The sequence below is a fragment of the Meriones unguiculatus genome, chromosome 10, assembly GCF_030254825.1.
Source record: "Meriones unguiculatus strain TT.TT164.6M chromosome 10, Bangor_MerUng_6.1, whole genome shotgun sequence".
NCBI lineage: Eukaryota > Metazoa > Chordata > Mammalia > Rodentia > Muridae > Meriones > Meriones unguiculatus.
In genome coordinates, this window is record NC_083358.1 from 103,824,671 (window position 1) to 103,849,644 (window position 24,974).

The following is a 24,974-nucleotide window of genomic DNA, read 5'->3' on the forward strand; positions in this document are numbered from 1 at the left end:
TAAAATGCATTAAAAATGACGGTCACGTCTGAGCCAGTGCCATGCCAGGCTAAGGTCTAGATATGACATGTCAGGTGCTGAGATTGCTGAGGATTGCCAAGGGCGCATGGACCTATATCTGAGTCCTCACTTTTATAAAAACGGGCGGGGGAGGTGAGACATGATCAAAGTATGCAATATATCTCCCAGCCTAAGGACCTCCCCAGCTAAGGCCTCAGCCAAGCCCACTGTGCTCTGCCCAAATTGTTTAATCCACAAATTCCGTAAGCATAACACGGTGGCTCTTAAAGCTGCTGAGTCTTGGAGTGGTTTGTTACACAGCGAAGGTAACCAGTGCCCATGCTATTCCTTCCCTCACTGTGTTTTCAGAGCCTATGATATGGATACCAAAACAGACATTCGAGAGAAGGATAGCTAGAATCTTAGTCTAAGCCGATATGCCCAGCAGAAGCGACAGTGACTACTATAATCCAACAGGCCATGATCGGCAGCGAGGTACCAGGTGAAACCTCCTCAGCCTGGTCCAAATGCTTCACAGAGGCAGGCAGCATCTGAACTTTGTCTCACGTGCCACACGGAAACACTGCTGCAGTTCCAGGCTGGGCAGGAAGCTGGCCTGGGTCTGCCCTGTGACTTGAGGGCACTTCAGTTTCAGTTAGGAGAGGGCACTAAGAGACATATTAATAACGGCGATCTTCCCCCAGGACTGGAGAATTGAGCATGGCAGTGAGGTACACAGGGAGACAGAACAGACCCATCTTTCTGAATCATTGCTCTGGGGGCAGATGGAAGACCGAGCAAAGGGCAAGGCTTTAGCAGCAGGGATACCAAATTAACAGTCAGGGGAACCAACAGGAAGCCTGGCCTGCTGAGCGACTGAAGGGCAAGAGTATCATCCATTCATCTTTTCAGTCTTTAAAAAATAAAAAAAAATCTGAATCTCCTCCAGTGGGCACCTAAAATAGAAATAGCCTAAAGATGATTAATAAATGTTAAATTATTAATGTCGCTTCTAAGAAGGTGTAACTGCCAATGATTCACTTTGCCCCAGATGACTTTACGTCCCTGACTCCTGCACTGCAGACTGACCCAGCACATGGCTGTTCTCACACACACTCAGCTAGTCCCTTAGGACCGGGTCTCTGCTTCCAAGCAGTTCTTTGTAGAGGAATTTTAATTCAGAACATGGCTGCTCTGGCAAGAGATTATATCCAAAGACCTAGGTCTGTGTGATCCAACTGGTATACAGACATGCCTTTAATCCCAGTAGACAGAGGCAAGCAGATCTCTGAGTTCAAGACCAGCCTGGTATAGAACAAAGTTTCAGGTAAAGAAAGGCCTAGATCCAGGTGTGGTGGTATACACCTTTAACCCCAGCACTTAAGAGACAGAGGTATGCCATCTCCGAGTTCTAGTCAGTGCTGTTCAGGCAGTCCAGTGGAGTCAGTGAGCTGAGAGGCAGGGCATTGGAGTTCATGGCAGTTCAGTTCACAGAATTCAGAGGCAGTTTCTACAGAGACAGGTTACAGAGACAGGCAAAGGCAGAACAAGCCACAGAATGAGGAGCCAGAAGATTAGAACAGATTTCTAGAGCTGGTTTGAGGCTAAGCAGAGCAATTCAGTCAGAAGCTGAGAGAGGCCAGTCTGAATCAGTCAGCTTGGAGAGGAGTTTGAGCCAAAACAGCTGAGTTGAATCAGCCAGCCAGAGTTCAGAAAGAGCTAGAAAGGATGAGCTTATTTAGCAGTACATCTTGGAGGCTGAAAACATTCTAGGCCTAGATAAGACTGTACAAAGGCTGGAAGCTTCCAGGACTAGACCTAGATTACTACCCTGAGGCACTAAGCCTTGAGACAGCAATTTTATCAGGTGAATAAAAGTTACTTTTACAGTCCTTTAGGACCAAATACTGAAGCTGCTAAACCACCACTTGGAACACTGGAGACACTGAGCTCTTTACTTAGGTCAGAAGACCAGCTTCATTTTGGGTCTTCTTAATTTTTTTTTTTTTTAATCAGAATATCACAAACTCTTCTGATCATTATACTAATCCTGCTCCTCTTCATCTTCTCATATTGTCACAAACGTGCCTCAGGGACAAATCTCTCAGATCTTTGATGTAGGACTGCGTGTATATAACCACTGAAAACATACAGTATTGTGCAGAATTTTAACCTAACTATTAAACTTTAGGGGCTGAAGAGATGGCTCAGCAGTTCAGATCACTTGTTGCTCTTGCAGAGGACCCCAGTTTAATTCCCAGCACCCACAACCAGCCACAGCTCCAGTTCCAGGGGATCCAGCACCCTGTTCTGATCTCTGAAGGCAACAAACATGCATGCAGTGTACATACATCCATACATCCATGCAGAAAAAATTAAATCTTTAAAAATTAAATAAATATATTTATATTGATGTATATTCCTGTAAACAGCTATACAGTATTCCCTCAAAAGGTCATATATATATAAGATGGTCATATATATATAAGATATATATATGTGTGTGTGTGCGTGTGTGTATCAAACTTTTTTAAACATGCCTTGTCTTTTCCTTGTCTAAACTGATATAATTCCCTTGCTCTTATCCCAGTAACCATTTAGTGTGTGTTTCAGTAAAAGGACCACACCCAAAGCAATATCCACCTCTCTGCTTCCCAGACTTGCTTCCAGTGGCCCCCGCTCTTCCTTCCTGTTGACAGGCTCAGCATCACACAGCCCAGCGACCACAGTTCCCACACTCTCACTTCTGCCCCTCCTCTCATCTGTACCCCCTCTACTCTCCTCCTGAAGAGGTAGGCAAAGTAGCTGTGAGTCCTACTCCCCTCTCATCCCTCTCCTCCTCTCCCTATACCCATGCTAAAGCGGGAAAGAAGCTTCCAGGGGATGGACAGCAGTGGAGAATCTGCAGTCTGTCCTTTTAACACAATGCCCACAGCCACAGGGCAGACACTTCCCTCTACCCTACTTGGAGTCAAAGCAGCTGTCAATCACAGTGCTTCCGTCTGTGTGTCAATGCCTTATATTTTCTTGATGGCGGAAGTTAAAGGATGGGATCAGATTACTTGCCTGTAAATGCTCGCCTTATAATTACTCTGCCCACTCTTTCTCTGGTCTTAGAAATACTGGAAACGAGCTGGGTTTGGGCTACTTGCTGCAAAGGGCAGCCTCGTGACACCACTCTCTGGGCATTGTGGGCCTCAGGATTAGTGTGAGTTCCTAGAAACGACTGCCACAGAAAATCAGTACAGGCCAGCCTCCCCGTCACAGTCCATGCATAATTCCTGCTGCCACTATTTCAGGCTCTGGATGCCAGTCTCTCCAGATTCTCCATCTTTGGCAAAGTGGCCACTGTGTTTCTGCACCTTCACTAGCCCTATCACCCTACCCACACAAGGAGGCTCAGAAAAACTAACTCCTTCTCGGCTTCCCCCATTTAGTTCTTCCTGTGTCTCCTCCCAAAAGATGGCAGGTGTCATCTGCATGGCCTCAATACATGATACCCAAAGTGGCCACTAGGCCTGGCCCTTACTCAAACAGGCTGGAGGTGCTTCCCCAGGCAGTGTCAGAATGTCCCTCATTCAGGCAGCAGAGGGAGGCGGCAGGCCCAGAAGGCCTTCTCCAATGGCCTCAGAAACAAGGCCTGGCTATGAGGGAGAAGCCACTGTTCCAGGAAACTTGGTGGTCGCCATATCCATTAGTCACTGTCTTCACTCTGTACCCAGTATCCGGCAGTGGAGTTAGAAAACAGGGTATATAGCCCTCAAAGAATGTTCAGAGGAGCTGAGCATGTCCTACTCCAGGAAGCCCCTCTAGCTCTCAAAATTCCCCCTGTGCAAATCTCCAGGGCTCTTCTCACTCCTTAGCAGACTCTGCCAGCCAGCACCTTCCTGACAAGGTCCCTCTGGTCAGCCTGAAGTGCTGAAATGGGCCTCTTAGGAGTCAGGTAGGACGACCAGGGATGAGCCCATATTGCTAACCACTGAGAATCTGTGGTGAGGGGAGTTAGCATGGAGGACAAACAGCAGACAGTGCGTATAAAACAGTGCCTGGTGGGATTTCAGAACAGCCCAAAGGGTCACCAGAAGAACGCTCTGTAGCTCGAATCCCTGCTCACACAAGCATCTGGCCCCTTGTCCTCTGCTGTAGGAGGCACAGAGAGCATCGGAGGACCCAGATTTCTTAAACACTCAGGCCTATCTGCTTCAAAGGAAGAAAATGCCTGACACCTGGTCACCCAGAAGGCTGGCGTGGATGTCGTCTAACAACCTAGTGGTCTTTTTGCTATTTCATGGAGGCAGCCTCTCTGAATCCTCCAAAATCCTGAGCTTTGTTCAGGCCCTGAGCTTTGTCTCTTAGTGAGTAGAACCCACCTTTATGAAAGAAGCCCCATGAACTCTGTACCCTCCATCAATAGGATCTATCCTTATGCTCATTACAAATCCAACCTCCTTAACCCGTTGCCCTGGCACTGCTTATCAGCCAACAGAACACATCCTTATTGTAAAGGTCATAGGTGCTTTGCTGCTTTGCTGGGGAGTTTCTATGCGGCTATGCCTAAAGATTAGTTGTGATAACTGTTGTGTGGAAACCTCTTTACAAAGCTTTACTGTGTTTAATGTGTAAGAAAAATAAACCATGAGGTCAGAATCTGGAAGTTTTGACCCAGCACCCGCTAACGCGGTGCTGACCCTAGTTTCATTCTTCACCTCACGCTGATCATTTCCCTGTTGGCTGTGACATCTGCAGGGCCTCTGACACTCTGCCTCTATGGCATGCCTTTCACCCAGCTGGTGCCTGAGCTCCAGGGGCTCAGTTTACATCACCGTCCGTGTGTTATCAGTGTTGCTGTTTTCAGCATGTGGATGGATGTGTGCAGGTGGGTGTACTGTGGCACATATGTAGAGGTCCTGGAGCAACTTCGTGGAGACTGTTCTCTCCCCCTTAGGTCCCAGCTTTCCAAGCTTGGACACCAAACGCCCTAACCAACTGAGCCTTCTCAATAGCTCAAGTTTGAGTCCCCGCCCTCCAATTTTTTTCTTTTAAAACAGTCAATATCATGGGTTTGGATCCATTTATGGCACGGACTCATTCTACCCAGGTTGAGCTGTGTGTGGTCAGATGGGCCCCTGGACTCTGTTAACCAGATGCCCCTGATTAGGGCAGTGACTTAAGCACGGGTGGTCAGGCCCCTGAAACACATCTTCCAGAGAGCGATCTCTGCACTGACGGGGGCTCCTGGGGATTTCCCACGCACCTGTTGCTTATGGTGGCATTTCATCACTCTTCCTTTCCCTGGACCCTGGAGTTCACTGGTGGTGGTCCAGGCTACTGCATACTGCCCTCATCCACGGGAAGCCCTGGGGCTGCACAACTCAAGGAGGACCCGTAGAGTGTGACTACACATAGGTAGTAGGCTTTGGGGCCCATCTGGCTTGTTCTTCTTTGGAACGCAAAGCAGTCAGCATGGCCAGTGCACAGAGATGAATTCTACAGCAATCCTGACAAAAGACCATGAGGCCAGGACGGATGGATGTGGCTCACTCTATCATGGGAGGAGCTCACCAAAAAAACAAAAACAAAAAAAAGAGGTCTACTAAGAAAGAACAGAGCAGACAGGTGGGGTGGTGCACACCTCAAAGCCCAGCACTTGGGAGACAGAGGCAGAAGGATCAAGAATTTGGGGCCAACTTGGGTTGCACAGCGCGACCCTGTCTCAACTCCTTGGAACAAAGAACAAAAGCAAACCAAAGCATCTCTTCATTAGTGAAGTATTATCCCAAAAGAAGATGCTGGGGGTGGGGGGGGTAGCTCTGCAGTAAAGTGCTTGCCAGCATGCCTGGGTTCAGTCCCCACCATTCCCACTCCATCCCACTCCCCCAGAAAAACCATAGAGAAAAATATAAGCATCTAAAAATGTTTAAAGCATGTTTCCCATGTTACCATGGGAAAAGAAGTTATAAAAGGAGTTGAAAGTAATTTTCCAAAGAAAAACACTTCCTTTACCCTCCAAATGCATGGGGGGAAGTACTGGGCTTTTTTAGCATCTGTGGGAAAACGCCACTGAGTGACTGAGTACCAAGGGAGGGGTTTCTTCCCTCCACAGTGTTTTCCAATCCCACAAGTAAATTGCCTTCGTGATCACAGCAATGGATCATAGACAATTTCTCAAATCACTTGCTTTGTAGAACCCACAAAAGGAGTCAGGGCAGTACTTTGATGCAGATAACCCTGGGGGTGTGTAGATGTGACGGGAAATGTGACCAAAGGCATGAGGTGAGACCGAGAAGCAGATATAGGAAGAACTGGATGTCTGGAGCCAACATGGTCAGGTAAGCTGGGCAGGTGTATGGTGTCTGTGGCCCTCTAGTCCCAATTCTAACAACTGCCTGGAGGAACAAATTTGACCTCATTTACTTATATTTCTTAAGCTTAGTTACTTTCCTGAAAACTCCTTATTTCCTGAGTTATTAAACTTTCAATTCCACGTTGATCCCTTATGAGCCTCCTAGCACAACTCTGCTGTAGGCGCCTCCCAGCCGGATGCCTCCAAGCTGCATTAACAGACACCTTGAGCTCGGATTCGGGTCGTCCTTGCAGGACATGAAGAGGGCACCTGGCTGGCAGGTGGCCTGAGGAATCCTGAGAAGGCAGAAGCTGGAGCAGTAGTGCATCAGCCTCCTCCGGCTGACTTTGACAGGCCAAGGGAGTGACACACACTGCAGGGCTATTTCTAGACACCCGCTGAGTGAGGGCCCTGAGCGGAGGCTGCAGGACTGCAGACTGTGAACAGCCGCAGCAGGTCCTGACACAGCAGCGAGGGTTCAAAGCCTCTCCCACCAGGACGCGGAATTGGCTCGGAAGCCGGAAGCGGCTCCCCAAGGTGCACCCTCCTATTCAGAGTAGATTAAGCCTTCTCCAGAAGACAACAAAGACATGAGACGCATTATCTGAAACAAGCCATCCTTGCCGTGATTGTTTGTTTCTGGTTTGTTTGGAGTTTTTTGTTTTGGTTTGATTTCTGTGTTGGGTGGGGATAGGGTTTATAAACCAGGCTGGCCTCCAACTTGGAGAAATCAGCCTGTGTCAGCCTCCGAGTGTTAGAATTAAGTGTGGCCCATGCAGCTGGATTCTGGAAACCTGACTGGGAAAACCAGGGAATGAAGAAAGGACAAACATAGACACAGAAAAACTGGGGTAGGATGGGCCTTGGGCTGTGATGGAGACACACCAGTAGCGGCTCAGAAACTTACTGGTTTTACTATGAATTGAGGAGGCGGATTTATTTTATATAGGGAGTGAGGAGGAAAGTTTAGCTAGTCTCAGAAGGGGGTCTTGTAGAAGAATTTTAATCCTCTACATGGCTACTATGTCAACATGGCTACTATGGCTGGAGCACAGCCACGCCCTTAGTGCACACCTTTAATCCCAAAGAAGGTGAACTTAGTTTGTAGAAGGAAGCAGTGAGGTTGGAGTCCGTTCATAAACTCAGGGCAGGTCAGCAGAGGCAGTTAAAGCCAGAGAATAAAAAGGAGCCAGAAGATTAGAACAAATTGCTAGAGCTAGTTTGAGGCCAGGCAGAGCAATTCAGTCAGAAACTGAGAGAAGCCAGTTTGAATCAGTCATCTTGGAGAGGAGTTTGAGCCAAAACAACTGAGTTGAACCAGCCAGCCAGAAGTCAGAAAGAGCTAGAAAGGATGAGCTTATTCAGAAGTCTCAGAGGCTGAAAACATTCTAGGCATAAATTAGATTGTATGGAGCCTGGAAGTTTCCAGACTAGACTTAGGTTTAGCAGATGGAGGCAGTGAGTCTCTGAGGTGACAATTTCTTCAAGAGAATAAAAGTTACTTTAACAGGGTCTCTGTAATGGAGTAAACATCCTACAGTGAGATTTTTCTGAACACTGTGTCAATAGATGTACAGATGTATGAGGGAGGCTTTGCAATACCCACAGGTCTAGGGCACTGGAGCTCTTGACATGGTTGTGTTCATGTTCATTCAAGACTTCACGCACTCCCTAGAGGCATGCCCCGCCTCACCCAGCTCTTCTCCTGGTGAAGGGGCTGCCTACCTGCCATTCCAGGCAGACACCAGCCCAGCCTGTACAACACTAGCACTCCACAGGTGCCTCCTCCAGTCACTGCATAAGCATCTGTGGAAAGTGTGCTGTTCCCATCTTACAGAGGGAAGGACTCTAGCCAGCCTGAGCATGGCAAACATGGCTCCGGCTGCCCTTGCCCTTCTCTCCCTGCCTTGCTAAAAACCATTAGATTACATTCCTAAAGCTAGCCACCAGGGTGTATTCCTTGTCTTATTTGGCCACTTCCTCATTCTGAGCTGACAACCAAGGTCCAGCAATCATTACACATTCTCCCTCATCCTCTACCTCATGTCTTTGCCTTTTATTCCCTGCCCTCTGTCCCACTGGGCCAAATAAATCTCCTTTGTGCTGAGAACTTGGTCTTGGGGTATCTTGTGTGATACCCGAACCTTCATAAATTGCATAAACAAAAGAGCCTCTGAGTCTCCAGGCTCAGTTCATTCATCCCACAAATACTATGGCGCCTCTTCTTTGCTGAACAAGATGCTATATGCTCGAGCTGGAAAATAGCTCAGAGGTTAACAGCCAAAGGTCCTGAGTTCAATTCCCAGAAACCACATGGGGGCTTATAACCATCTATAATGAGATCTGATGCCCTCTTCTGGAGTGCAGTCACAAATGCAGGCAGAATACTGGATGGATGGATCTTTAAAAAAATGTTATGTGGTCAAATTAGAAGACCATATCCCCAATCTAGGAAGGAGAAAAGGGATATAAATGGTGCTTCAAAGAACACAGAAGGCAGACAAAGTGAGGGGTCCTTCCTAAACAAGGAGTAGAAAGGGGGCTGAATCAGGAAAGGCCTCACAGAAGGGGTGGGGTGTCAGGTTTAAATTCAGGAAATTGCTATTTTCCACAGAGGGACACAGGATCTCGCCAGAAGGCAGACAAAAGAGCCACACTGGGAACTGAAGGTCTGGAGGACAGTGGCTTGTATGTTGGGTGGCAGGTGCAGTCCATAGGCACAGAGGAAAACCATGAAGCAGCGTCGGAGAGCAGAGATCTGGGTAAGGCTCAGGAGGCTGGCTGTTGAGCTTCAGCCCTTGCACGGCAGAGGATCACTGAGGAGGAAAGGGCAGGGGACTTTTCAAACTGTGTCTTAGAAGATGGTTCTAGAAGGAATAATCAAGTCAGGGCTGGAAAGGGGAGAGCAGAGGGTGGCAGTCAGGCAGATGTAAACAACTGTGTCCTGAGAGCCATCTGGAACCCCTCCCCGGTCCACCCTGCCTCTAAGAATCATCACCTACAGCCACTGCTCACCAGAAGGAAGGATCAGAGACAACAATCACAGAGCTGACAGGATGGCAAGCACTCTGACAGCAGGGGCCTTCACAGGCCACAACAACCTGCCCATTGATTGCAGAAGGATACCAGGAGACAGTTAATTCGAGGCTGATTTAAAATACCTGCCATTCGATCCCCTCCAAGTCCCTATCAGCTGCAGGCCCTAAAGCTCCTGAAGAGCTTCGCTGGCCACAAAGGTCAAGACAGCAAAAGTCACCAAGGCAGAGCCCACCTTTGAAAGCAGTGAACTCCTGATTTACACATTTAACCAAGGCAGGGCTCAGAACCTGACTGAGAACAGAGGAGAAGGACAAAGAGGACATTCATGCTGGGAAACAACCCTGAGGGAGTGACCACAGTGGCAGACCACGTGCTTAACCTGGGGGCAGGGACTGGGGTTCCATCTCCAGCAATACACACATACACACACACACACACACACACACACACACACACACAGGAGGGGAAGAGAAAACAATTCCATGAATGACTGACAGCTGTAAAGGCTGACTTTCTGATGGGTCTGCACATTTGAAATGCCTTCTTGAGAACCAAAACTCAAAACTGATCAGTACCATACACCTCCCATCCCCCACGCCCCCAACTCCCACTCTATCTGCTGCTGAGGGGAAAGGGTTTGGGCTGTTTCTGTGTACAGCAAGTTAAGATAGGGATCTGGGAAGGGGCAGCATCCCTCAGCTGCCTCAGATTGCTATCAGTGGCAGTGACATGAGCGCTAGGATTTAAGCAGCATCTCGGGCACCAGCTTCAAGATAACTGCTACCTAAGGGTTCAGCATTTGGAATGAGCAGCCCTGGCAGGTGGGGGAAGAGAGAGAGCAGACTCACAGAGCAATGACTGAGTATGAGGGTCTGAAGAGCATGTTTTCAACTCTCCCCTCAATCCTTTTTCCAGATTTGGGAAAGCCATCAAAGGAAGTTCAGCTCTATTGGGTAAAAAAAAAAAAAAGAGAGATTATGGTCATTTATTGTTGCTGACCTGGTCTGACAGGATTAGCTGGCCATACTTGTACAGCCACAGGGCCCAGCCCCACTGCATGGGGGGAAGCAAGCCCAGCAAATGAAAGGCCACTGTGAGGAACAGACAGAAGGGGCTTTGGAGAAGTTCTAAATCTCGACAGGGAGAGACGGTGACACAAGTGTGTTTACTGGGTATTTGATTCACTTGCCAAGGCAAAATTCCAGAAGGAAGAGAGCCTGGGAGCCATGTAGAGTTTCCCACTGCCCTGATCCCTGCCAGGCTCATTGTAAAGTAATGAATTTTGTGGATGCTTGCAGAGAAAGATCGCTTCAAACGCTATGGATCGATGATGCGCACTGCAGAGACAGAGCTCTTGGCTTCTTCCAGCTACGTTTGGGAATTACCCAGAGTTCAGTGGCAATCTGTCCCTTTGAAGGCCAACTAAGAAGTCAGCCCCTGGCCTAGGCAGGGCACACAGTCCCACAATCCCACCACTGAGGATGCCCTGGGCTCAAGCATCCCTGCCATAGCTCAATCAAGTGTTTCCCTCCTCCTGCTCCAGAGTATTGGTGGGGGGAGGACGGAATGACAGTGTGCTTCACAGAATGTCACCATCTACCCCAAAACATTCAGCCAGGGCTTTTTGGGTTTGAGTTGAGGGCATTGTGGTGTGTGTGTGTGTGTGTGTGTTGGGGAGGTGATATTATAATTTCCTTTCTAGGAATGAATTCTCTATGTACCAATTGTTTTGTGGGTTTTTTTTTTTCTTTAAAAAAAAAAAAAAAAAAACCACAGATGATCCTTAAAATCTCTTCTCAGCTCCAAGACTGTGTTAGTTCCAGGAACTGAACTGTGCAAGTCAAAGCACCTGTGTTTCCCTCACTTACACACTCCTCTGTGCCAGGAAAAGACACTCCCTTAAGTGATGGGAGTGGGAAAAAAACTGCAGAATCATGATCTCAGGATCAAACCAATACTGGGAAGCCATAGAGAGCCAGAAGGAAGACAAAGGCCAGCGTGGAAGGATCTGGCTGGAATTAGAACCGGCACTTAAAGTCGCAGGTTTAGGAAGGGCTGGGGTTATCCCTGGGCCTGCAGGCTCTGCCTTCTCTGAAGTCCGGTAGCCTGGTCTGCAGTGGATGCCCATGGCCATGGCAAGCCTTCCGTACTATGGAGGCTGAACTCAGAGGCTCTGGATGGGCTCATCTTAGGGGACGTGGGCAGCTCACAGCAAAGAGTTAAAACTGGTGGAGGACGCACACAGAAGTCAGAGCATGAGGGGGGCTGTGAGGGGGGCTGTGAGGAGCTGACCTAATCCGCACCGGCTGCCTACTCTGTACTTTTTTTTTCCTGAGGTAGGGTCTCACTGTGTAGCCCCTGGAACTCACATTGTAGCCCAGGCTGATGTTAAACTCGGAGAGAGCCACCTGCCTCTGCCTCCCACCTGCCTCTGCCTCCCACATGCTGGGGTTAAAGGCATGTGCCACCCCAGCTGGCTTTCTCAGACTCCCTTTAGACCAGCACATGTGTATGCATTGCCTACACAAAAATAAATGAATAAAACTCAAGCTAAAGTGAAGTAGGGAGATGATAAAAACAGACAAAGATAATTTTAAACGTTTTCCTAATAAAATACTGCTTTAAAAAAATCTTCGGATAATTAAAAAAAAATGAGATGAGGAGGTGGCTGCAGCAAGCAGAGGAAACACTAGAAATCAAGAGCACGTGGTCTCGAGCATGCCCCCTCCTCCCCATCCTCCCTTGCTCACCCCTGCCTGTAGGCACCCCTATCTATCCTGGCTTGTGCCCAGATACCTCCTGGTTTCCCTCCTCCGTCCCCCTGCACAGCCCTCAGTCATCCGCAGCTTTCTTGTCTCTTGGCAGCCACCAATCCTCAGCCAAGGCCTCGTGCTCTCCTCCACCCCTATGCAATGAGGCAGCTCACCTGTTCACACCGTCCCCCCCCTCCCCCAGGGCCAGAGTGTGCTTCTCAACCAGCCCCTTCCTCACCCAGCTGACAGGTGACATTGGTCCCCAGTGGAGGGCTGGGCTCTGCAGTCTGATGAGCTATGATTCTAGCAGGTACCACACTCTGGACTTCAAGCCTAGATGACAGAAGACTTCTACAGGCAATCTAGGCCACTCTCCTGGAGCAGGGAGCTGCTGTGTCCACCACGGCCACTCTAAGCCCACCATACCCTGAAGAAGCCCGAGGCAGCACCCAACCAGTTCCCAGTGTCCCCACACCTGTCTGCAACCTGTGCCAGGACCAGAACTCTCCTCAAGTCTTATTCAGAATCTGTGAAAGCAACATGGACTTGAGGTAGCCATAAGAAGCTGTTGCCTTAGCACTGGCCTCTAAGCAGTGGACAGCCCCTTTCACACTCCCTCCACTCACTGTTTCTTACTGAATTCAAGGCCCTGAGCCACCAACTCCAGACACTGCGTTAGATAAACTCACCACTGCAGTCTGTTCTGCCTGCTCCTGCCCATAGTCCCATGGCTGTGGCTTCCCCTTGCTCTCTTTCTGGCCTCCAGGGGTCAGTTCTTCCCTCCTTCCCTAATTTGATCCTCACTCAAGAGTTGTCCCCAGTTCTGCTTATCCCTAACTTAACCTGTTAGCCCTGGCCCTCCTCCCTCCTCCTGTCACAGCTTGGCCACTTCCCCAGGCGCCTGCACCTGGGGCTGCCTCCCAGAACATCACCCTTTCCAACCCCCCCCCACACCTACAGAGGAAAAAGGACGTTTTGTTTGTTTGTTTTGTTTTTGTTTTTTTTTTAATTTCCCACCCACATGTTCCAGAAAAGGCACAGCTCACACACCAAGAATCCTCCTCTTCAGGGGCCTGGAGAACTGGTTTAGTGGTTAAGAGCACTGCCTGCTCTTCCAAAGGACCCAGGTTCAATTCCCAGCACCCACATGGCAGCTCACATCTGTCTATAACTCCAGTTCCAGGGATTCTGATACCTTTGTACCAATGCACAGAAAATAAAATTAAATAAATTGTTAAAAAAAAAAAAAAGAATTATCCTCTTCAAATAATGACCATATTGTGGAGGCAATGGAATACAGACTCATTGTTGCAAGAATGATATGAACACCTGCCTATGGAATCCCTGGCCTGCATCCACAGGAGGACAGTGAACTAAAGCACTTGGAGCCCTTCACCTGAGAGAAGGCCTGTCCTCCACGCTAAGCCCTGCTGTCTCCTCTGCTAGGAAACTGCCTTCACCTCCTTCACCAGGAAGTTCTCCAATGCTAGGAGTTCATGCCATGCTAACATTTCCCCCAATCCCTACCTGCCTCACTGGGCGGAGGGCCACCACCATCCAGGGCCTTATCTTGTTGTCCTCCTGTGCCTAACAGAAGTGCTTCTGAGATGAATTGCCAGCCTTTCTCCTGCAGCCTCCAGCCCACTGTGCCAGCCACGTACACACAACAAGCAGTCTGAGTGCCAGGTCCTCCTTGATGCCATCTCATCTAACAAAACCCAGTCCCCAGAGCCCAGTCCACTACCTCGCCCCTGTGAAGGAGCCTTCTGCCTTCCACCAGCGAGCTCTACTTTTCTCTGTGTCCCATGCATGGACTCTGCTGCCCGCATGTCGTGAACGCCTCTTTCCCCTTGAGACTTCAAACACAAGAGCAGAGGCTAGAGACTTCTGAGCCCCAGTCCTACATCTGAAGAAATGCTGTGCTTAAGTAACTAACATTAATAAAATAATGGTGATATTTGTGGCATCTTCGGTCTTAAGGCTAGAAAGAAATACTGGTACTAGATCTGCAGTCCACAGGACATACTTACCCATAAAATAATGGTGTCCCATATAAAAATAAAAATTAAAAAAAATCAGTTGAATGAAAGAATGAATGAATGAACAAATGAATGGCCATCCTGCTTTAAAGAGCATCAAGTCTGCCCTGGCCCTTCTGAACCAGGCACCATGACAACCACCAGCAACCTAACCAGAGGACAGGATACCAGGTACATCTTCCTGGCAATACGGCACCCTCCTCTGTCCAGCCCTGGATTTCTCACTGCCCACCCCTTCCATGTTCCAAATGCAGAGTTCCATGGGAGGATCTGGACAGTGGCCAGGACTATTTATCTTCCAGGCTTTACAACAAACTGTGACAAATGGCTCTGCAGATCTACTGGGCCATGGAACAGAGCAGATGGGACTACAATTCACACCACTAGCTTAAATTCTATCTAATGCTATTTCAAATTAGGGCATTTTAGCTAGAATTTTATAGAAAGCATTGTTTGTGGATAGGACTACTGTGTAAGTCTGCCAGCTATCCTCACTGATCAGAGGTCCCTCGCTCTCCTTTACGTTCCCTGACCAAAAAGCCCAACCATGAAGGATGGGTTTCTAGGGTGCAGAGTTATATCCAGCACCCAGGCTTGACTGCCCTGTCTGTACAGACATCTCTTCGTGAAGGCGACACCTCTACTGACAACAGCTCAGGAGGGAAGCTCTTGCTTCGGGACTGGGGATACTGCTCAGTGTTAGGGAGCTTGGTTAGCATGTGCAAGACCCTGGGTTCCAGCCAGGGAGAGGAGGAGGGAGGGAAGAGGAAGGGAAAGAGGAGAAGGAGAAAGGATGGGAAGAGAGAGAAGGGGAAGGAAGGGACTGGAAGGAGGGGAAGGGGGAAAGACAAGAGGAAAGAAGAGAGAGGAAAGAAAAGGAAGAAAGGAACGTCCTCTTTTGAGCCGACACCAACAGGGCTCTGAGGATTTGGAAATGGGACAAGCGCAATCTCATGGATCTATTCAGCGGGCAGCAGCTGAGAGCACGCCACCAACAGGGTGCTGGCTCGGGCACTGACGCTCTAGGACATTCATGGGCACAGCCTGCTGCTTACGGGCCAGTTCCGCTCCCCACCTCTTGCAAACAGGCTCCAGTCTGTCCATGGTCCTTAGTGTGTTGTCAGAACGCCATGCTGTTCCTCTCCAGGTCTGAGCAGGATGGAGCAAGCAGAGCCGGGGATACAAGACAGCTTTGTTTGGGGACCCCATCGCAGGACTGACGCCTGCCAAGGAAAACCCTCAGTCTGTTTCACCCTCAGTCTCCACACCACACAGTGTGGATCTGTACTGATAGTCCAACAGACCCAAACCACCAGCCTTTTCCCTGCTTGCCAATCTGCACACCTGCTGCCCTTCTTGCTTTAGAGTCATACAGATGAGGGCTGGGTATATGGCCTGGAGCTAGAGCACTCGGCTAGCATGGAGAGACTCTGTACTTAATTCCCAATACCATGAAGATAGACACAGACTTGCAGACAGACACACACACGGAGACACACCCAGACACACTCAAATCAGTGCAGTCTCTACTTTCATTGAACTCACTAGGAAAATGCAGTGTGGATAGACTCCTTCAACACACCAAGACAGAATTCTGAAAACAAATTCTTTCTCTGCAGTGTTCAAGGTCTCACTTCATTTCAGAGTTGATCTCACTGAGACTCTCTGCACTGGCTCCATCAATCCACCCCACCAACTCCTGCCAGGCAGGTCCACCCATAACGATCACATCAAGTGCAAACTTCCCCTCTAGACACTCAAGGCTTTCACTTTTTTTTTTTTTAAGTAGGATCTCATGGAGCCCAGGCTGGCCAGAAACTCACTATACAGCTCCGGATGAGCCTGCCGCCTGAGCCCCTCGGTAGCTGCAATAGCTCACAGGTATGCACTGATACACCTGGCTCCAGCCTCTCGGTAGCTGGGAGGGATCACAGGTGCACACTGATACACCTGGCTCAAGGCTTTTATTTTTTCTGGCTCACTCCACCTCCGCTGCCTGACTCCCATGGACCCCTCCAAACACTCCTCTGTAACCTGTGAGACAATGTCATCACCCGAGCCCACCATTTAATTCACACCTCTAGGTTTTTCCTTATACTGTCATCTGTGGGCAAACAAAAATGAAGACAGAAAAGAAAGGAGGGGAAGCAGTCCAGAAAGGAAGAGGGGACAGACAAAGGGACAAGGGGGGGAGGACAGCATCTGGCTGGCTCTGATGGCCCAGGCTCTCTACTAGGGGCTTTACCTGCGGGACTGTATACAGCTCCACCACAGCCATGGGTGTAGATGCCACTCTCCGCCCAAGGGAGTCCAGCTGGGCCAGCATGTCTTCCCAGGGTTGTACACAGCATCTACAGTCTGAACCAATCCACCTCCACCTCCATGGTTTCCCGGGAAAGTCCCAGGAAAGGAGACAAGCATGGGATTGAGGACAAAAGCAGATTTGGTGCCGATGTACTGTGGGAATGTGGCATACCCAGGAGACACACGGCCAGAGTCTAGAGTGAGCAGGTAAGTCTAGCACACTGCCCAGGGGCAGGTAGCCCAGAGGCAGGTACAGGGGGCACCATTCCATTCTACATGATTGGTTCAGGACATGTGTAGCTCGGGGCAAAAGAACAGTCACTGAGATGGGGTGCGGGGTCTGCTGGGAAGCAGCAGAGGTGAGAGTGGGCAGGCAGGGAGGCCAACAGTTGTGGCTGGCTAAAGAGAGATCCTACATCCTGCAACACCTACCCAACCATTCCCTCCTACCCATCCAGAGCCTGCTGTTCCTTGGCAAGACTCAGCTCAGGTCCCACTTCTTCCACATCCATCCTCCCAACTTTCGAGCAAACGACAGGTGTGGAGACAGATGTGAGCCAACTTTGGTGACAGAAGGGAAGCTGCCATTCAGATCCAACTCCCAGAGGCCAGGAGCACTCCGAGTTCAGCCTTCTCTCTACCTTCTCCAGGAGGATCAGTGGAAGCCCAGCAACAAAGCTTCCTTCCCCAGATCACCAGAGCTGTACATCCGCTTTCTCCACCTCTCAATACAGACGTCAAGGAAATAACTGGAGTCACTGGCTTCTAGGAACTCAGTAAATGTAGGCAAAGCCAGGATCGAGCTATCATTAAGTGATGAAGAAACACATTTCCTCAAGATAAGAAGACAAAGAAAGAAGGAAGGAAGAAGGGAGGGAGGGAGGGAGGGAGGGAAAGAGAGAGGGAGAGAAAGAAAGAAAAGAAAAGAAAGAGGAAGGAAGGAAGGAAGGAAGGAAGGAAGGAAGGAAGGAAGGAAGGAAGCAAGCAAGCAAGCAAGCAAGCAAGCAAGCAAGCAAGCAAGCAAGCAAGCTGTGTTATCTGGAGAACACCAGAAAACAGTGTTCCCCATGCACCCCTCTTCTGAGACAGGGTTTCCCTACATTGCTTTTTTGATGAGGCTGGTCTTAAATTCACAATTCTCCTGCCTCAGCCTCCCACTGAGCTATCTCACCAGCCCCTATTTATTTATTTTTGAGTCGGGGTTTTGCAACATTACCCAGGCTGACTGGAAACTTCTTACTCCACCCTCTGAGCAGCTGGGACCACAGACAAGCACAACTATGGCTGGCTTACTTTTTCAATAGGGGATATTTTTTATTTATTTATTTTTTTTAATAGGGGATATTTTAATCATCCAGAAAGCAAACACCCAGGCACATTCATAGTATACCGAACCGCAACATTTTGCCCCCTCTGCTCTAGGCCAGCAGTTCTCAACCTTCCTAGCGCTGTAGCTCCTTAATACAGTTCATGTTGTAGTGAGGATTTTATGCCCCAACCATAAAATTATTCTGTTGCTACTTCATAACTGTCATTTTGCTAGTTAAAAACTGTATCTAAATATCTGATATGCAGATGAAGTCTCAGGTGACCCCTAGGAATCACTCGACCCCCAAAGGGGTTACAACCCACAGGTTGAGAACCACTCCTCAAGGCTTTTCCCCAAGGAAGAAAGCATATCATAGAGTCAGCGAGGTCCCTATTTTGCCACTTTCTCAATCCTGTCACTCCCACCAGCCCCGAAGCAGCCATATTTATCACTCTTCACTCTTGGACTTTTACTACAAAGCGGTAAACAGCATAGGGCTTTGCGTGTCTTAAAACTGTTAAAAAACGGCATCGCTCTGCAGGTACCATTCTACAGCTTCCTTTTTTTTTCTTTTTTTCTTTTTTTGACTTGAGGAAGCATTTTCTGGAGTAAACCCTGTTGACAGAGGTTAAAGCATTTGTTTCAACTGCTGTATGTCACAGCCTGCTGTACTAACAGTGGGTGCTGCCAAACGAACTCATTGGAAAACTGATGAACTTTCAACTGGCCTGCAACTTTCCACTGCAATCTAGAGGCTTCTCACTGTTCCCGAGGGTCCTTTCATGCACACCAGGCATTGTTCAAATCTCTGCAACAATGCTGCCCTGATTTATAGTCCCCAGACAGCATTCCAGTGTTCTCAACTTGTGTCTTCCTCAATTCCTAGTATTGGTTGACATTTCCACTGATCTTGTGGGATTGAAAGGTTACCTTCTCGTTACTCTGAAAATGAATTTTTAAATGGAAAGATAAATGTCTAATAAATTCAGCTTAACAGACAAGAGTTTTGAACAGTACATGGGAACACACTAGCAGACCTTGTGTTTTCTTGGAAGTCATATTGGGGGGTGGCGCATGCAAAACAAGATGAGCCATGAGCAGGGTACATGGAATTTCATTATCTTATTCCCCTCTTTTGGTACCCAGTTGACATTTTCCACAGTAGTAAAGTAACGAAAGAAAGAAAGAAAGAAAGAAAGAAAGAAAGAAAGAAAGAAAGAAAGAAAGAAAGAAAGAGAGAGAAAAGCTGTGATGCTCCTGCCTAGACGGTCCAGAGAAAAGCAGTGATGACTGTGGGCAGGACGGTCTTCTACAAGCAGAGGCAGTGTCTGCAGGTGAGGCTAACGGGCGGGAAAAGGAGGCCAGGAGAAGTTTGTGAGGTGTGTTATGTTTTCACTCAGAAGTTAACAACACTAGCAAATTTACGTTTCTAGTGGCTCTGCACAACCTGACAACACCTAGCAAAATGTTTTGAGTTGTTAAAAAACTAATAATAACTGAAGCAGGAGAGATGATTCCGTGGCTGAGAGCTTGTACTGTTCCTGAGTTCAGGTCCTAACCCCACATCAGGCAGCGCCAGGGACTCTGACGCCTCTGGCTTCTATGGGCACCCATACTCTTCTGCACCAGCGCATGCACATACACACACCCTCTTAAAATGAATTTTGAAAACTAAATAAATCTTTAAAGAAAAAAAAATCACTGAAGCCAGGCATTGTGACATACACGTTGGGAGGCTAGCCTGGTCTACACAGTAAAACCCTGTCAAAGAAAGAAAAAGATAGAAAAAGAAATAAAGAGAAAGAGAAAATTCAGGTTTTTTTCTACTAAAATTTTTCTTTGAAATACAGAACACCTCATTTGTTTTTATATTCTGTGTTTAAAATGAAACATCTGTCTGATTTATTATTTACAACACAGAGGCCAGAGCAATGTCTCCGCATGCCCACGGTTTGGAACGGGGAGCACAGGGACCATCAGCTGGTGTCCTGAAGCCCTGGCCCTGGCAGGCAGCATGCACAGGGCTGCTATGCAGGGCTTCTGCGTCAGGGCCATCCATCACTTCTCTGCGCTAGACACTGGGAGCTCCAGCAGTGGATGTCAGCAGGGGCCATCAGGGCCACTTGCCAACAAGCTGTGAGCAAAACTGCTTAGCAAGACCATTCTTGGGTGCCTCTGCCGAGTGTGGCCTAAGAACAGCTCCCTCCTTGCCCCGTCTATCCCACAGTAGCAGTCCTCTCACCCACACTTCTACCCCTGAAGCCATCACCTAGTAACCACAGGGACTTCCCGCCACGAGGCCGCCAGGGGAAGCAGCCGCCGTGTAGCTTTACTCCCTGGTGCAATGACATCATCTGATCTGGTCCTCTTGTCTTACAGAAAAGGAACTAAGGCTCCAAGCTCTGCAAGGTCCCCTGCCCCTTCTAATTCCCAAGAGGACCCGGGACACCTAGGTTTCCTGTTTCCCAAGTCCATGCTCTCGTTTCTGCTCTCAAGACCCACCAGAAGCCCCTACTCCATGCTGCATCCCAGCTGTTTCTCCCTAATACTTCCAGGCCACTGGCAAAGCCCAGGCAGGAGGGTCACTGGAGTGACGCCCTATCCTGATGGCTGTCTCGCGACACTCCTCAGCTGCTCTGTCCTCCTCTGCCATAAATGTCAGTCAGGGGACCAACTGACTTTTCCACACTGCCTGTGCTCAAAGGCAAGAAGGCCAGCCTGCCAGAGCCAGTCCTGGGCACGGGGTCCTCTTGGGTAGACAGGCATGGGGACCAACAGGATGAAGGGAGAGACAGCAGGTGGCTTTCTGAGCGCTGGCTCTGCCTCCACAGTCAAGCACATGCTCAGAGACATGGCCACCTCTAGATGTCACACTGTCACACAAATTAAAATGCTTCTGAGGTGCCACATCCTTGTTCCCCTTGTGAGACTGAATGGAATTTCTACTGTGCAATACGGAAGGCAAAGTCCCGAAAGCCCAGGTCACTGATCAATCTACAGTCACTGACACTGGCAAGAGAAGGGAGGGGCCCAGAAGAACTTTCGAACTCAAGTCTTCATCTGGGCAGGCAGGCAAGCTCACCGGCCTGCCCCTGCCTTTCCCAAACACGCACCCGTTTGGTGAGGCTTCCAGACATGCGCGCTGCAGGACGCGCGCTTCCACGGTAGGCACACTCGCTGCAACAATGGTCCTTTAGAAAGCATGACTGTACTTTCCTTCACTGGGGCCTCTGAATCAGAGAGTGCCTAATTATCAGTCGTCCCCCACTCAGGAAATGCTGCCCCAAATTAAGGAAAAAAAGTAAATCCAACCACATGTTCCTGAGTTCCCTCTCCATTTCAGACTCCACACAGAGCAGAGCTGTAACCTGAGAGCGCCCCTGTCTGGTTTTGGCTCTTTCAAAACACAGGGGACCTAACAGGAAAGCAATGCAGGAAACTGCAGACCGCCTGGCTGCCAGTCAAGAGGAGCCCTGAGCAGGGAGGGCCAGGCCTGAAATGGGCCATAAAGCAGGGACAGCCCCTCATAGCCTGCACAGCAGCAAACAGCTTCACACACAGATACACAGCTACAGAGATGCTAAGACAGAGTCCCCAGCATCCATGGCTTCTCTACTCAGGAGGCTCTAACTCCACCTCTGGCCAGGAGCCAGCATCTCGGGTGTCCACAAGAACACAGGACGTGAGCCACACAGCACAGACTGTTCCGGTGTCCACAGGGTAAAGAGGGTCCCCACTGCAGCGGAGGGAACTCCACCAGAGTCTTAATGGCAGCCGAGGCCATAACAGAGACGAAAGCCAGCGGAGGAGGGGCAGCTTTTGGGGAAAGCAACTGAGTACTGGCTAAGGGTTTCCCCAAGGAAACATCTCCCACCATCAACTGGCTCCCCCAGGGGTGACGCTCACCCTGACACTATGCTAAAGGCAGGCTCACATCACGGCAACACTCGTCAGCCAGGGACACGGCGATGTAACAGGAAAAGCTCTAGATTCTAAGTCACAAGCTCCAGGTTCTTTCTTATAGGACTGGAGAATGTGTGGGATGGTGCAGCCACTGCGGAAAACAGCCTAGGTATTTCCTACAAAGTTAAACATAAAATCACAGGGTGGCAGAATCGCACTCCTAGGTGTTTTCCAAAGAAGAAACAAAAACCTACGTCCACTCAAACACCTAAGTGTCACCACAGCTTTATACTTCAGAGCCATAAACTGGAAACAACACAAACAGCCAGCTGCCTCTGAATGGAAAACATGTGGCAAAGCCGTACAATGGAAAACTACTTTGCAAAGAAAAAGAAATAAACTAGACACACAGCAACATGAAGCATTATGCTGAGAGAAGCCTGATCCCAAAGGCAGCACTGCAGGGCTCCATGCACATCAGGTAAGGCACATCTGTAATGGCGGGATTCAGCCCTTGCCGCCAAGAATCTGGAGGCGGAGGTGAGGCCAACTGCGAGAAACGCAAGGGAACTTCTGGATGGAGGAATCTAATATAATGGACCCAAAGGCTTCCATGTGACCAGGCTGCCCCACCTAGCTGCCCTTCACGCTGACATCTGTAACAGTTCACACAACTACACACTTTTAAATAGGTGAATTGTACTACAAATCATGCAAATCATACTACAATAAACCATACTAACACACCAAGCTCAAAGACATGGCCACGTTGACTGACCTGGAGAAATGGCATGACCTTACTGGGCCTCGACTGCATGGCCACCCATTGGGCAGGCGTTTATAAGGCTAAGTGAACATAAAGAGCCTGGACTGCTGTGGGAGCACAAGACATACCACTCCTGCTCACCTTCCTCAGTGCAGGATACCCCAGAGAGCCACAAAGCCTCTAAGCAGCTAAGTCAAAGACAGGCTGGAGAGCAAGCGACAGACTCAACACAGGCAGACCCAAAGAGCAGTGTGTGGGACCCATCCGCAGACTCAGGGAAGCCATGGACTTGGGAAAACCCTGGACTCAGGGAAGCCCTGGACGTGGGGAAACTAAGGACACATGGAAGTGGTAAGACACGTGGAAGCGCTGCTTGCTGGAGTGTGGGGTATAAGAACAGCACACAGCAGGGGCTCGGTGGCGACAACTTGACCACTCTGCCCAGGGTCAACTACTGGCCTCGGCATCCCGTTTCCTGGCCCTTAATGAGGGGTCGGGCACATGCCCACCCCCACTGCAGCACAAAGTCCCCTCTATCACTGGCTGTGACTTACGGCTTGTTCCCCCCATCTCTGTCTGAGCCCTGAGGCTGTAACACGGAAGGCAGGCCCCAGCAGTCCTCTGTCATTTCCCCCAGGCAGCAGTGCAAACGCCTTGGTCTAGCCTCGAAAGAGGTCTGTCTTATCCAGGGAGACAGAGACTTTGAGAGATGAGCCAAAACCAGAACAGCTCCAGATACCCTACAAACTTGAAAATATGAGGACACATACAGGAAAAAGCAGAGCTCTCTCCTTAGCACAATCGCGACTTATCCATTAAGACAAGGGCAGTGCTTGGCTCACCAAGGGTGAAACAAATTTCCTCAATTAACTGAAGGAGGGCCAGACCAGGCGAAAGTGGTGTTGAAGCATATTCCAGGTGACCCAAATGGCAGGGGCAGAAGTGAGTCGTCATCTGTGACACTGAGCTGAGATGTGAAAGAATGTGCCCAAGGCCACAGCCATCAGCCAGGACAGCCTGCTGGCTGACCGCCTTCCTGCCCGTTACCTGCCCCTGCTGCAGGCCACTCTAACTCAGGCAGGGGAGCCTGACCCCCCTCCCACCTCCCAGTGATGGATCCTGCACGTTCCTGGGACCCCTCCAGTAAGTGCTCTGACACTCAAGAGGGCCAACGCTGATTCCAGCGGGACACACGGCCGAGGACATGAGGGGTCAGCCCTGTTCTCAGTGTACAGGGAGAATGGCAAACAAAGGGAATCCTCACTGCCATGCGAGAGAAGGGCAGGACTGACAGGATAAAGACAAAGAAGGGTAGAAGTAAAGAGGTTCAAATGTTGAGGGTACACCTACAAGTTACGGTGTAAAAAGTGGTCAAGAAGGTGACTCTGAAGGGCAGGGGAGACCCGGGCAGTGACACCCACATCACGATGCTGAGTTGTACCTCAAAGCCACCTGCACTCACCCGTCACATTCAGGCCTGGCAAGCACTCAGTACCTACCAAGTACGAGCTCAGCCTTCTGGAGTGGAGTCACAGTGGCCTTATCAAGACTGAAACAAGAAAGAAATGCCAAAGGAGGTGACAAAGTGATCAAAGGTCACGTCTTTATGGCTTGGAACTATGTACTGTGCCATAAATCCAATCTTCAAATAGCCATACCATGCTGAAGGCAACCCGTGGCTGGTCAGCTGGCGAGGGTGGCAACCCTGGCCTGGCCACACTAATGGTGCTTACCCCCGACTAGGGCGGGAGCTGTGCACCAGGCCCCATGCAGAGTGCTTTCCCGGAGGGTTCCAGCTAACTCTCACCACCATGCTCACATCTCCTTGTTTATGGCCTAGGAAAAAGAGTTCAATAATTTGCCCAAATTCATGTTGCTGTCTCCAAAACAAATGTTTGCTGAATGTTAGTTGGATGGAAAGAGAGATGGATGTCTAGAAAAACAGACATGCAGACAAATCAAAGTCTGGGCTGATAGTATCACCCTCTTCCAGGGATTAAACCTAGACACAGGGCTGTCAGAAGAAGAAAGCTTGGGGTGTAAAATATGAGTGGCTGCCAGTGAGCAAAATGGCCCTGACAAACACGACACCCTGGGTTATGGGGAAGCGGAAGGAAAAGAACTTGAGCATCCCATTAGGAAGACAGACAGTGCTGGGCCCATCTTTGTATTTGTCAGCTCAGAGACAAAAGCCCCGAGTGGGCAATGCCATCTGTCTCTCGAGCTTGAGGGTTTTCTTCCGGGTGCTTCTGGAGTCAACAATGGGAGCTCCCACAGCTAACAGTGAGAAAGAGAGGGGCTGCCTCCGCCTCAGCTTTGTGTAGAGAAAGAGCCCAGACTCCCCCACGTGCACTCACTTGTCGCCTGATGAAAACCAGATGCAAGTGCCCCCGGCACTCACTCATGGGGCCCTGTGCTTCTAGGGAAGTAATGGGAGCCAGACAGCAGACGGATTACACCTTCACTAAGTGTGCAGACGGGCAGCACCCAGCTCTGGACTCCAGAACCTTTAACAAAA

At 49.4% G+C, this 24,974-nt stretch overlaps 1 protein-coding gene across 3 annotated transcripts in view; it reads right to left on the minus strand.

Moving 5' to 3' along the window:
* Igsf3 (immunoglobulin superfamily member 3) overlaps positions 1-24,974 on the minus strand; it is a 91,724-nt gene that overhangs the window by 48,823 nt on the left and 17,927 nt on the right. The window contains exon 1 of one of the 3 annotated variants that reach the window (XM_060392975.1): positions 10,231-10,250. The exons of the other annotated variants lie outside the window; for them this stretch is intronic. The gene's annotated coding sequence lies outside the window, so the exon portion shown is untranslated. Of the gene's footprint in view, positions 1-10,230; positions 10,251-24,974 lie in introns of those variants that run through there. 3 annotated transcript variants of the gene reach the window in all.